General features: G+C 39.4%; 1 pseudogene across 1 annotated transcript; it reads right to left on the bottom strand.

The window, feature by feature from the left end:
- Positions 1-1178: 1178 nt before the first annotated feature.
- LOC100952711 lies at positions 1179-2003 on the bottom strand (annotated as a pseudogene). The gene has a single exon (XR_002771484.1). The product of XR_002771484.1 is annotated as a 14-3-3 protein zeta/delta pseudogene (transcript).
- Positions 2004-11349: the final 9346 nt, after the last annotated feature.

Genomic DNA, 11349 nt, shown 5'->3' with positions numbered 1-11349 from the left:
TGAAATATTTTCATCAAACTGATTAACATAACCTTCATGTCATTTTCTTCGTTATCATATTAAGACATTTATATTCTACTTTTAGAAAGATTCACTTGTACCCTTGTAACATAAACCACAGAGGTGATTCCACCTATCACCCTCCCTTCACCCATCTATCCCCCCTCCCCTCCCTTCCTCCTTTCCCCTTCCCATATTCTTAAGCAATAATTAGGTTATGGCTTTCTTTTTTCTTTTTTTTTTTTTAGTTGAAAAGTTCATTCGTAAAACTTTTATTCCACTTACATGAACTTAATACACATGTTCTTAACAATTATGCTTGGATTGTTCATGAAAATTTCATAAGACATTTAAACAAAGCTAGCCATCAGCTCAAGTTATTTCCCTGTTAACTATTTTTTATAGCACATGCATGTTAGGCAAGTATCAAAAAAAAATCACAAAAGCAAAAAACCTAAAAAAAGTTAAATACATGGGTTTTTTGTTTTACTGCTGTGCCTGATATACACAGAATAATGGAGATCAAGCAATTCTTTTTACTGCATCTTTTCTTTTACATTTGTTCTTAGGTTGCCTAAAACATTTAAATACAAATAAAATGAGTGTAGCAAAATAATGAAAGCAACAACAGGTGACTTTACCTGGAATGGAATGTGAACCGTTTTTGCCCTTATCCAGAGTAAACTGGGTCACAACTTAGTCTAGAGGAACACTTCTGCAGCTGTAGTCAAAGGCGTGCACCCTGAGACTGAGTGTTCCACAGACACACACAGTTTAACACGTAGTATCCATGAGACATCTGTTCCCACCACAGTCTGGTAAGTGCCCCAAACTTTAAAAGTACCCACAATAACTACACCCGTGACTGGAACCAATGATCCTTTCATTCCCCACCAGGACAAACCAATACATAGGCAGTTTTCTTTGCTCAGACATGGAAGCAGTTTTAACACTGGCCCTTGTGAAGCCACAATGTACTAAAAGTACCATGCCAAACATTTATAACTTGTATAAAAATTCCACATCCTCATATTGGCCACCTCAAGATGAAAACAGATAACTCCCTAAATGTTAACTGACTCTACTCCCCTAAGATTAAACATAAAAACCACATGGAAAATATAGAAATTCAAATAGAAGTAACATAAACCTGTCATAAATCATAAACAAAAAAAAAACTATTTGTGGGACAGCATGGATAACAAAATGGTCTCCTGTGTAAATTTTAGAATGAGGCAGATGAAAGTTGGAAGGCTGGTTACTTTTCCCCCTCCTTCTCCTGCTTCAGCTTCATCTGGTGTCCACAATGTCAAGTGGTCTCTCAGCAATTGCATTATTAGCGTGCTGTCTTTGTATGACTCTTCACATAATGTATCAAGTTCAGCAATGCTTCATCAAAAGTTGTCTTTGCAAGAGAGCAGGCTTTCTCTGGGGAGTTCAGAATCTCATACTAGAAGACAGAGAAGTTAAGGGCCAGGCCCAATCTGATAGGATGTGTTGGCTGCATTTCCTTTTTACTGATTTCAAAAGCTTCTTGGTATGCCTGTTGTGACTGATCCACAATTCCTTTCTTATCATCACCAGCAGCAACCTCAGCCAAGTAACGGTAGTAGTCTCCTTTCATTTTCAAATAGAAGACTTCGCTCTCTGCTTGTGAAGCATTGGGAATCAAGAACTTTTCCAAAAGGGACAGTACATCATTGCAGATATCTCTTAGCTCGGTCTCTATTTTCTCGAGCCATCTGCTGTTTTTTCTCGGCACCTTCCGTCTTTTGCTCAATACTTGAGACGACCCTCCAAGATGACCTGCAGGCTCCTACAACATTCTTATAAACAACTGAGAGAAGATTCCTCTCCTTGTAGGATAATTCAGCTCCTTGCTCAGTTACAGACTTCATGCAGGCTGCCATGTCATCATATCGCTCAGCCTGCTCAGCCAGTTTGGCCTTCTGAACCAGCTCATTTTTATCCATGACTGGATGCTCTGTGTCTGGAGTGGGTGGTGGCGGACGGATGGACGGTCAGGGGCTCATCAGTCTCTGGGTTATGAAAGCTATAAATTTGTTTCATAATAGGGATGAGTACATTGGATACTTTTTCTTCCATTCTTGAGATACTTTGCTAAGAAGAACATTTTCCAGCACTATCCATGTAAACATGAAGGAGGTAAAGTCTTCTTTATTTAGGGTTGCATAATATTCCATGGTGTACATATACCACAATTTATTGATCGATTTGTGGGTTGATGGGCACTTGGGCTTCTTCCATGACCTAGCAATTATGAATTAGGCTGCAATAAACATTCTGATACAAATATCTTTGTTTTAATGTGATTTTTGGTCTTCTGGATATATACCTAATAAAGGAATTGTAGGATCAAATGGCAGGTCCATTTTTAGTTCTCTAAATGTTCTCCAGACATCTTTCCAAAAGGAATGTATTAATTTGCATTCCCACCAGAGGGTGGGCAAGTATGGACATTTTAACAATGTTGATTCTTCCCAGCCATGAGCATAGTATGTTTTTCCATTTGTTAACATCTTCTGCTATTTCTTTCCTTAGAGTTTCATAGTTCTCTTTATAGAGATCTTTCACATCTTTTGTTAGATAAACTCCCAAATATTTCCTCTTCTTTGGCACTACTGTGAAAGGAATAGAGTCCTTGACTGTTTTTTCAGCTTGACTGTTGTTGGTATATATAAAGGCTATAGATTTATGAGTGTTGATTTTGTAACCTGAGATGCTGCTGTATTCTTTGACCACTTCTAAAAGTTTCGTAGTAGAATCCCTGGTGTTTTCCAGATATACAATCATATAATTTGTGAAGATTAAAAGTTATATCTCTTCTGACCTTATATGGATACACTTGATCACCTTTTCTTGCCTAATTGCAATGGCTAAGACTTCCATTACAATGTTAAAAAGCAGTGAAGACAATGGGCAACCTTGCCTGGTTCCTAATCTGAGTGGAAATGATTTCAATTTAACTCCATTCAAGACCATATTGGCTGTGGGTTTCCTGTAGGGACCCTCTATCAGTTTAATAAATGTTCCTTCTATACCAATTTTCTTAAGTGTTCTGATCATGAAAGGATGCTGGATATTATCAAAAGGTTTTTCTGCATCAATTGAGAGAATCATATGGTCTTTGTTTTTTAATTGTTTGTGTGATGTATTGTATTTATAGGTTTACATATATTGAACTAGCCTTGTGACCCTGGGATAAAACCCACTTGGTCATGGTGTATAATTTGTTTGATGTGTTTTTGGATTCTGTTTGCTAGGGTCTTGTTGAATATTTTAGCATTGATATTGTTTTATAATTTTCTTTTCTTGTTGGATCTTTTCCTGGTTTGGGGGTCAAGGTGATGTTTGCTTCATAGAATGTGTTGGGTAGTATTCCTTCTTTTTCTATATTTTGGAAAAGGTTGAGTAATATAGGTACTAATTCCTCTTTAAAGGTTTGGTAGAATTCCGATGTGAAGCCATCTCGTCCTGGGCTTTTCTTTCTAGGGAGATTTTGTGCAGTTGATGCTATTTCAGAACTTGATATATGCCTGTTCCACATTTCCACTTCATTCTTGCTAAGTTTAGGAGGATGGCATGCTTCCAAGTATTAGTCTATTTCCTTCAGATTTTTGTATTTCTGAGAATAGAGTTTTATGTAATATTCATTAAGGATTTTTTGAATTTCTGAATAGTCTGTTGTTATTTCATCTTTACCATTTCTGATTGATGAAATTAGAGATTTTACTCTTTTTTTCCTTGTTAGGTTAGCCAAAGGTTTATCTATTTTATTGACCTTTTTGAAAAAAAACTTTGTAATTTATTGATCTGTTGTATAACCCTTTGTTTTCAATTTTATTTAATTCTGCTCTAATTTTTGGTTATTTCTTTTCTTCTGCTGGGCTTGGAATTGGAATGACCTTCCTTTTCCAGTTGCTTAAGATGTCGCATTAAGTTCTTAACTTCCTCTCTTTCCATTTTCTTGAGGAAGGCTTGCAGTGCTATAAATTTCCCGCTTAGGACTGCCTTTGCGGTATCCCAAAGGTTCTGATAATTCATATCTTCATTGTCATTTCGTTCCAAAAATTTGGTAATTTCCTTCATAATCTTGTCTATGACCATGCTATCATTCAAAATAAGGTTATTTAGTTTCCATGTTTTTGTCTGAGTGTGCAGATTCCTGTTGTTACTGAGTTCAACTTTTATTTCATTATGGTCTGAGAAGATGCAAGGAATAACTTCTATTTTCTTTTTGCTGAGGTTAGACTTGTGACCTAAGATGTAATCAATTTTGGACTATGTTCCATGGGCTGATGAGATGAATGTGCATTCAGTTTTGTTAGGATGAAATGTTCTGTAGATGTCTGTTAAATCCAATTGTTGAATGGTTAAGTTTAAGTCTAAAATTTCTTTGCTTAGCTTCTTATTGGAGGATCTATCCAACATTGCCAAAGGAGTGTTAAAATCTCCGACTATTATGGTGCTGGAGGAAATCAAGTTGCTTATGTCTGTTAGAGTCTCTCTTATAAATTGAGCATTCTGGTTGGGTGCATAAATGTTAATAACTGAAATCTCATCATGTTGAGTGTTACCCTTAACAAGTATGAAGTGACCATCCTTATCTTTCCTTACTTTTGTTGGTTTAAAGCCTATTGTATCTGAAAATAAAATTGCAACACCTGCTTTTTTCTGATTGCCATTCACCTGAAATATAGATGACTATCCCTTCACCCTGAGTCTATATTTACTTTTTAAGGTAAGATGAGATTCTTGTATGCAGCAGTATCTGGCCTGAGTTTTTGTATACAGTCATACAACCTGTGCCTCTTTAGAGGACAATTTGTGCCATTCACATTAATTGTAAATATTGATGAGCCTGGTAGAATTTTGGCTATCAAGTTTTTCAAAAGTCCAGTGGACATTTTTAATCCTTTCACCACTGTGGAAGTTGAAATTTGATCAAACATTTCTGAGTGAGTTTACTTTTGTGGTGGAGGATTGCAGTGGTCATTATGGAGGATAGGTCTGAGAATATCCTGGAGAGCTGGTTTAGTTATGGCAAATTTCTTCAATATATGAATGTCATTAAAGTATTTAATTTCTCCATCATAAATGAAACTCAGTTTAGCTGGATAAAGGATCCTGGGTTGACAGTTATTTTCTTTTAGAAGATTAAAAGTCGATGAGCACCCTCTTCTAGCTTGAAAGGTTTCAGCAGAGAGATCAGCAGTCATTCTAATATTCTTCCCCTTGTAGGTTATGATTTTCTTACATCTGGCTGCTTGCCGAATTTTCTCCTTCATGTTAACTTTGGCATAGTTAGTTATAATGTGCCTAGGAGATGTCTTATTTGGGTTGAGTCATGCTGGGGTCCTGAAACTGTCTGCTATCTGAATTTCAGAATCTCTTGGCATGTCTGGGAAGTTCTCCTTTATTATCTCATGAAGTAGAGCATCTGTGCCTTTCAAAGCAACCTGGTCACCTTTAGGAATTCCTGTAAGGCGAATATTAGTTTTCTTTGAATTATCTCAGAGCTCACTGAGAAAATAATCCATTTTTGCTCTCCAATTCTATTCCTCTTTGAGCATTTGGGAGTGTTCAAAAGCTTTGTCTCCAATGTCATAAATCCTTTCTTCTGCCTGCTCCATTCTATTCCTGAGGGATTCTACTGTGTTTCTCAGATCTTTGAGGGATGCAAGTTCTTGTCTCAATGTATCAAAATCTTTGGTGATTTTGTCTTTGAATTCATTGAATTCTTGAGACAACTTTTGAAGTACTCCTTGAGTTTATAATTCCAATTTTATCTCCAATCTATTAATCTTATTTGTGATCCAAACTCTGAATTTGATTTCTGACATCTCAGCCATTTGTTTATGAATGGAGTCTTTTGTTGTGTGCGCCATGTTGTTCCTTGAGGGAGTTGATCTACTCTGCTTATTCATATTCCTGGAGTTTTTCTGCTTATTCTGCCATTTGGCTACATGAGTAGATAAGGTGAAGTTGGGTTGTGGGCTCCTGGAGTAGTGATTAACCAGCCCTTTGCCCAGGATCTGGGACTGGTGTCTGTACCTTTTCCCCTAGAGTTTTGCAAAGGACCAGGACAGTGCTACAGCCTGAGACACTAGGGACTTGCTTGGTGTTGTGGGGCTAAGTGGCTCTGTCTTGTTTTCAGCTGGTCTCTATCCTACCCTAGTGAATCAGTTACTCTGGGTAGAAGTCTCAGCTGTGGAGAAATACCAGCAATTGAGTCACCCCGCCTCCACAGGCAACAACTGGAAAACCTTCCCACAACCACACACCCAGGGTACCACTTTAGATAGTCCTTGGGTGATTGGCCCAGTTCAAGAGATCCAAATCAATTGTTCCTGTCAGCACCTGGTCTCAAATGGGAGAGTTCAAAATGTCTCTGGCAACTAGATAGCAGGGGTCTGCTGGCAGCTCAAGTATGACTCACTCCAGTGCACCATGGAACCAGAAAGACCCACCCACGAAATGAATTAGTCTGGGAATTTTGATGTCTCCTTCCCCACCTTGCACCTCTGTCACACCCAGTGACTGGTAACCCCACAGGGCTGTGACCCAGTTCCCTCCATTGAGGAGATGTTCTAGGGGGTTGCACCTTCCTGAGTCACAGGGAGATCTATGTCTCTTTGGCAGACCACTGCTCTCTGCCACCATCTGGCAGGGGGAGCTGAGGCCTGACAACCTTGGGTGCTTAATGGCAGCTGGAGCAGTTCATTCAGTTCCAGCCCTGCCCCTGATTGATGTTGCTAACACTTATATTTTCACAGAATTTGTTTCTGTCCAGGCTATATTCCCCTGCAGACCAGGCACTATTCGAGTTCACAGAAACTGCTACTCAGCCCTGGTCTGTGCTGCTGCTTAGAACTGGCGTGTCTGTCTCCACTGCTTTCTGTGTTGGGGCAGGCACAATTAGAGCTCACACTCACCTCTCAATTCCTGCCTCTGCCCACCTGCTTTTGTCTCAGCTATGATCCCCTGGGGGCCAGGTGCTTAGTCTCACTAAAGCAGTCCTTCTGACTCAGCCCCACCGTGGGAGTATGCTGTCTCTGCATGTGAGTATTCTAGTCTCCATCCCCACAGTGTTCTGCCTAGGCAGGTACTGCCTCAAGCATACCCTTTACTCAAGGGGCCTGAGTTTCTGTCCCAGATCTGTTCCGCCAGTGGCTGCCACCAGAGAAGATGCCCTGCTTCCTCTGGATGCCCAGAGAGGCAGGGAGTATCTCTCCAAAATATTCCCAGGGGTGTGAGCCCTATTGTTTCCTCTGCTGCTGCTCTGTGCTGAGGTGCACCACCTCTCCCTCTCCTGTATGGTTCCCTCAGCTCACTGTCTTCTTCTTACTCCTGTGCCACAGAATCAGCACAGACCTGCAATAGCCCATGCCCTGTCCACACCTCTTGAGAAAATGCCCAAGATTCTGGACTCCATGGAGGATAGGCTTCCAGGCCTCAGGGTGAGTGTGAAGGGCAGTGCTAGGAGTTCAGAATTGCAGGTAGAGAATACATACAGTTTTATACAGTTTTATGCCTGGCAGGAGAGTGCCATGGCACACTGGTAGGTCCTCTCTGGGGAAGGAGTTCTGGTTTTTAGAGGGTCACTCCCGTGGGATAAAATAGGAGGATATCTGAACTCTGCTTACTTGTTTGTAGAAAGTATGTTCTCATGGGAGAGGTGACTCCCATCCACTTGGTGATGGATTTTGTACCTATTGTTTGTTTCCTTGGGGTCGCAGCTCACCTCAGCAGGATTGATGTACGTTCTTCAACCTTCTCTCTTGGCTCAGCTCCAAGCCATCAACTTACTTGCTAAACTTCTGTCCTTTAATTTTCCTTCCATATGAGAGCCTCTGTGGAAAGCTGGCTCCAGTCTGCCATCTTGTCTCTGCCGCCAATTTCATTCTCTTTAATGGCTGAATTATATTCCCTGGTGAATATATACCATGTTTTCTTTATCAATTCATTCATTTAGTGGTACTTAGATTGATTCCATATTTTGCCTATTGTAGACAGGGCTGTAATAAACATGGAAATACAGGAATCTCTTCTATAGACTGACTTTTTCCTTTGGATATATCCATAGTAGTAGTATTTCTGGATCACATGGTAGTTCTTTTTTTTTTTTTTTTTTTCTGAGGAACTTACATACTGCTCTCCAACGTGCCTGTACTAATTTGCATTCCCACCATGGGAGTTCCCCTTTCTCACATCTTTGCCAACATCTGTTATTATCTGCCTTTTTTTTTTTAAAGCCACTTTAACTGTGGTAAAGTGACATCTCACTGTAGTTTTGATTTCATTTCTCTGATGATTAGTGATGTTGGGCATTTATTCATGTACCTGTTGGCATTTGGTATGCTTTATTTTGATAAATATCTATTCACATCTTTGCCTGATTTTTAATTGGAATATTTGGTTTTTGCTATTGAGTTGTTATCAGATAGGTAGGGTGGAAACCTTTTCTCCCACTTTGTGGGTTGTCTCCCTGTTTAGTGTTTCCTTTGCTGTGCAGAAGCTCTGTAGCCTGATACAATTCCCCTTGTCTATGCTTTGGTTCTCTGTGCTTTTGAGAGAATTGTCCAGACCAGTGTCCTGGAGCAATTCCCAAATATTTGCTTCTGGCAGCTCCGTAGTTTCAGATCTTAGATTTAATCCTACTAAGTAAATGAGATTGCTTTCATGATTTTTTTTTTTCAGATTGTTGCCTATTGGCATACACAAATGCTACTGATTTTTGTATACTGATTTTGTATCCTACTACTTTACAGATTTATCAGTTCTAACAGTTTTTTGTGGCGTCTTGAGGTTTTTCTAAGCATAGGATCATGTCATCTGTGAACATCTTCCTTTCGAATTTGGATGCCCTTTATTTCTTTTTGTTTCCTAATCGCTCTACCCAGGACTTCCAGGACTATGTTGAACAAAAGTGGTGAAAGTGAGCACTCTTGCGTGCTTCAGATCTTACAGGAAAGGTTTTTCAACTATTCCTCATTCAGTGCAATGTTAGCTGTGGATTTGTCGTATATGGTCTTTATTATTTTGAGGTATGTTCCATCTACACCTAGTTTGTTGAGGGTTTTTTTTTTTAATCATAAACAGGTGATAAATTTCACTGAATGCTTTTTCAGTAGTTACTGTATGGGTGAAATCTGGAGTGGGTTGGCATTCCCACCTGAATCTCAAGCAACTTATGGCCCCAAGTTTCAGCTTCCTGGCTGCAATGCACACACTATGCTGGCAAAGGGGAATTGGAATGTCCAACAGAGCAGATAAGAAAGTAGTCCGGGAAATGTCTAGTTAGAGATCAACAGCTTAGGAATAAGAATATAAATAACTAGAAAGTAATTGATAATTGCCCTGCAGGCACCCTGCAGCCAGGCTCAGGCACTTCAACCTGAGGCTGTAACTCCCTGCCAAGTATTCTTTGGTCTGTAGCTTAGTAGTCTCCTGTTCTTCAACCTGGTATCTTTCTTCCCTAAACAAAGAACTACCTGTTTAATTGAACCATGAAACTGTTACCTTTTCACATTTTGCTTTGTTAAGAACACACCCCCAATTTTTAAAATGAATATAGCTCTGAGTCTTTGACTCTATTTGGCTTCTCTCAGCCTTGTGAGGGCTGGCAGGGTGTCACATCTCACAGGTCACAACACTGTGCATGCGTGCTTGTGTGCGGAGTGTGGTTTTCTCAGCCCTTCTCTCCATATCCACCAGTCTCCAGGTGGTCAGGTGGGGTTCCTGCTTGAGGAGGAAGCCCCTGTCCACTGTGGAGAAGTCCGGTTCTGGGTTGCTACGTATTCAAATGATCATACAGTTTTGGTTTGTGGTTCTGTTAGTGGGATGTATCACATTTATTGATTTGTGTTTATTGAACCATCCTTGGGATAGTCCCCCTTGATCGTACTGACTGATCTTTTTACGTGCTGTTGAGTTTGTTTTGCTAGGATTTTGTTGACAATTTTTGCATCTATGTTCATCAGGGATATTGGCCAGTGGTTCTTTGATACCTACCTGCCTGGTTTTGGTGTTCAAGATTATGTTAGCCTTGTGGAATGAGTCTGGAAGTATTGCTTGCTCCTCAGTTTGTTTGTTTTTTTTTTTTTTGAAGACTTTGAGTGGAATTGGGATTAGTTCTCTTAATGTCTGGAGAATTCAGCCCCAAAGCCATCAGGCCCTGAGTACTGCTTTGACAGCAACTTTTTGTTATGGCTTCAGCCTCGTTACTCGTAGTTGTCCTTTTGGTGTTTTCTGTCATCGTGGTTCAATTTGGGTAGCTTGTATGTGTCTAGGAATTTATCTATTTCTTCCAGGTTTTTCACTTTCTTGGTACATTATTGTTTCTAACAGTCTTTAAGGATTCTTTACATTTCTGTATTCTCAGTTGTTCTGTCTCCTCTTTCATTCCTGATTTTATTGATTTGGGTCTTCTGTTTTCTTATTAGATTTAGTCTAGATAAAGGTTTGTTGATTTTATTTTATCTTTTAAAGAAACAGCTTTTCATTTTATTGATCTTCTATATTGTTTTTACTCCAAATTTCACTTATTTCTGTTCTGATCTTTTTCTTTCTTTCCTGCTATTAACTTTGGGTTTGGTTTGTCATGCTTTTCTAGATCATTAGGCTGTTTATTTGAAGTTTTCCTACATTGTTTAAAAAGTTGTTCATTGCTATAAGCTTCTATCTATGTATGGGTTTTGTTGTATCCCACAGACTTTGGTATGATGTATTTCCATTTTCATTTGTTTCAAGGAATTTTTTAATTTCCTTCTGAATTTCTTCATTGATCCATGAGTTGTTCAGGAGCATGTTGTTTTATGTCCATGTCTTTGTGTATTTTCAGAGGTTCCTCTTTTGATTGATTTCTAGTTTCATTCTATTATGGTGAGAAAAAAATACGTGATATGATTTCTAATTTTTTGAAAAAAATTTTTTTTTTGAGATACAGCCTCAAGCTGTCCCCCCTGGATAGAGTGCTGTGACATCACAGCTCACAGCAATCTCCAACTCCTGGGCTCAAGCAAGTCTCCTGTCTCAGCCTCCCAAGTAGCTGGGACCACAGGTGACTTGCTATTTTTTGGTTGCAGCCGTCATTGTTGTTTTGGTGGGCCTGGGCTGGATTTAAACCTACCACCTAAGGTGTATGTGGCTGGTGCCTTAGCCATTTGAGCCACAGGCACCGAGCCAACTTTTTTCAAATTTTTTTAACTTCATTTTTATTAAATCCTTTTTTGAATTTTTGAGACGTGTTTTATGGCCTAAGATATGGTCTGTTCTGGGATAGCTTCTTTGTGCTTATGAAAGGAATATGTACTCTTTTTTTTTTTT

The sequence above is a fragment of the Otolemur garnettii genome, unplaced genomic scaffold, assembly GCF_000181295.1.
Source record: "Otolemur garnettii isolate 467f Iridium unplaced genomic scaffold, OtoGar3 scaffold00534, whole genome shotgun sequence".
Classification (NCBI taxonomy): Eukaryota; Metazoa; Chordata; class Mammalia; order Primates; family Galagidae; genus Otolemur; species Otolemur garnettii.
This window is presented reverse-complemented; position numbering and strand designations above follow the sequence as displayed.